This window comes from Doryrhamphus excisus, chromosome 15 (genome assembly GCF_030265055.1).
Source record: "Doryrhamphus excisus isolate RoL2022-K1 chromosome 15, RoL_Dexc_1.0, whole genome shotgun sequence".
NCBI lineage: Eukaryota > Metazoa > Chordata > Actinopteri > Syngnathiformes > Syngnathidae > Doryrhamphus > Doryrhamphus excisus.
The window spans coordinates 17,899,925-17,903,312 of NC_080480.1; positions in this window are offsets into that span (position 1 = coordinate 17,899,925).

Here is a 3,388-nt window from a genome sequence, read left to right on the forward strand (position 1 = left end):
ACCACATGTGAAGAGAAGGTGAAGCTAAGCTAGCCTCCAGTTAAGTCACCAACTGCAGTGGATTCCCGTATACTCCTTATTCCGTCAGGTCGAGGCATGCCCATATTCAACCGCGGTATGCAGAGACAAGAGAACCAACACAGAAGAGCGTAACAGTACCCCCCCTAAAGTCACACGGGTGGGACGGGGGTGGGAGGGTGTTGGTGGAGGGTGGACTGGTGGAAGGTCGTGGGTCAGGGGAGTGTAAGCCACTCTGACCGAGCCAAGCCATCCGGGTCGCTTTGGGACCCCAGGATGCAGAGACAAGAGAACCAACACAGAAGAGCATGACAGTACCCCCCTTAAGGAACAGATCCCAAAATCACACAGGAAGGGTGGAGGGTGGAGTGGCGGATGCTCGGGGGTCAGGGGAGTGTACGCCACTCTGACCGAGCCGAGCCAACCGGGTTGCTTTGGGACCCCAGGATGCAGAGACAAGAGAACCAACACAGAAGAGCATGACAGTACCCCCCTTAAGGAACGGATCCCAAAATCACACAGGGAGGTTGGAGGATGGACTGGCGGATGCCCGGGGGTCAGGGGAGTGTAAGCCACTCTGACCGAGCCGAGCCATCCGGGTCGCTTTGGGACCCCAGGATGCAGAGACAAGAGAACCAACACAGACGAGCATGACAGTACCCCCCTTAAGGAACGGATCCCAAAGTCACACAGGGAGGGTGGAGGGTGGACTGGCGGAGGGCCGGGGGTCAGGTGAGTGTACGGTGTACGGCCAGGACGCAGAGACAAGAGAACCAACACAGAAGAGCATGACAGTACCCCCACTTCTAAATCTAATGGAGGTATTACAACACCCACTTTATTACTAAAGTTGATCCAAGATCAGAGAAGAACATCAAGCTAGCAGCAAGTTATGGAGGGGGAGGAGCCAGCTGCGTGTATTATGGGTGTAGTTTTACCATTGGCTGGTACAGTATCAGCATGGAATGTAAATCTGGCCAAAAGGATCCATCCAGTCCTCTAGCCCAGGTAAGGGATGTGTTTTTCTTTCATCCTGGGGGTGTCAAAAGTGAGGTGAGGTGTGTTAGCTCTAACCCGGGATTGAATTCAAATGGAAAATAGCGGGAACCCGACCGCAGATGGTCCCATTTATCCACGGGGAAATCACATCAGGGGCATCTGTGGAAAAACAACTAAATAGAAGTCCAGCTGTGTGTGTGTGTGTGTGTGTGTGGTTGTGTGTGTGTGTGTGTTTCCAAGCCATTAAGTGGATTTTGTCCTGCAATGTGATGCGATTGAAGAAATGTCATTAAAATAAAGTAGAGCAGAAACTAACGTCATTACTTTAATTGGCCTTATTTGCCGCTCATTAGGCACTTCCATGCATATCTAAACACGTGCCTTTAAATATTTGTTGTTGCGCTAAAATACACAAGAAGAAATATACGCAACATGTGTATTGACCCTGCAGAGCATCTTTGGTACGCTACACCAGCCTGAGCGCTCGTGTCACGTGCACGGCATCGACACACGTGTGCGGCCCGTGATCGACCCGCCGTGGGGGCCATAAAATGGGAGGTGATGGATTGGCGAGGGGGCGCGGCCAGGCCTTGTCACCTGCGCGTTCGCACGTGACCGGCCTCCACGTCACGGCGGTGTGGGACACGGAGGACAGGGGGAATCTGATTAGGTACGCCAGCTAAAGACCAATCACGCGCTATCGTACGCAATGAGCTTCAAAGGCCCTGGGACTCACTTTGGACACCCCTGCATTAGCGGAAGCCTATTGCAAGTGTAAGAAGAAGTGAGGCAGTGAGTTAGCATACTGTATGCATGCTGGAGTCTTTCACTGTAGTGCAGTGTCCTAAAAAAAGGGTAGTATAAGTGTACTAAAGGGTAAACAGGTACTATCAGTGTCCTTGAAAAAGGTAGTATAAGTGTAGTAGAGAGTAAACAGGTAGTACAGGTGTCCAAGAAAAAGGTAGTACAAGTGTACTTAATAAAGGTAGTATAAGTGTACTAGAGAGTAAAGAGGCACTATCAATGTCCTAAAGGGTAGTATAAATGTACAGAGAGTAAACAGGTACTCTAAGTGTCATAGTAAAAGGTAGTATAAGTGTAGTAGAGACTGAACCGACAATATAAGTGTCCTAGAAAAGCGTACTAGGAAGTAAACAGGTACTATAAGTGCCATAAAGGGTAGTAAGAGAGTAAACAAGTACTATAAGTGTCCTAGAAAAGGGTAGTATAAGTGTAGTAGAGGGTAAAAGGGTAGTATAAGTGAAGTAGAGAGTAAACAGGTACTATAAGTGTCCTAGAAAAGGGTAGTATAAGTGTAGTAGAGAGTAAAAGGGTAGTATAAGTGAAGTAAAGAGTAAACAGGTACTATAAGTGTCCTAGAAATGGGTAGTATAAGTGTAGTAGAGGGTAAAAGGGTAGTATAAGTGAAGTAGAGAGTAAACAGGTACTATAAGTGTCCTAGAAAAGGGTAGTATAAGTGTAGTAGAGAGTAAACAGATACTATAAGTGTCCTAGAAAAGGGTAGTATAAGTGTAGTAGAGAGTAAACAGATACTATAAGTGTCCTAGAAAAGGGTAGTATAAGTGTAGTAGAGCGTAAACAGGTACTATAAGTGTCCTAGAAATGGAAATGGTAGTATAAGTGTAGTAGAGAGTAAAAGGGTAGTATAAGTGAAGTAGAGAGTAAACAGGTACTATAAGTGTCCCAGAAAAGGGTAGTATAAGTGTAGTAGAGAGTAAACAGGTACTATTAGTGTCCTAGAAAAGGGTAGTATAAGTGAAGTAGAGAGTAAACAGATACTATAAGTGTCCTAGAAAAGGGTAGTATAAGTGTAGTAGAGAGTAAACAGGTACTATAAGTGTCCCAGAAAAGGGTAGTATAAGTGTAGTAGAGAGTAAACAGGTACTTTAAGTGTCCCAGAAAAGGGTAGTATAAGTGTAGTAGAGAGTAAACAGGTACTATTAGTGTCCTAGAAAAGGGTAGTATAAGTGTAGTAGAGGGTAAAAGGGTAGTATAAGTGTAGTAGAGAGTAAACATGTACTATAAGTGTCCTAGAAAAGGGTAGTATAAGTGTAGTAGAGAGTAAACAGGTACTTATAAGTGTCCTAGAAAAGGGTAGTATAAGTGAAGTAGAGAGTAAACAGATACTATAAGTGTCCTAGAAAAGGGTAGTATAAGTGTAGTAGAGAGTAAACAGATACTATAAGTGTCCTAGAAAAGGGTAGTATAAGTGTAGTAGAGGGTAAAAGGGTAGTATAAGTGAAGTAGAGAGTAAACAGGTATAGTATAAATGGGAATTTGGGAGTGCGTGCGTGTTCGCGTGCGTGCGTGCGTGTGTGTGTATGACGCACAAGGAGAGAGCGAAGGAAGA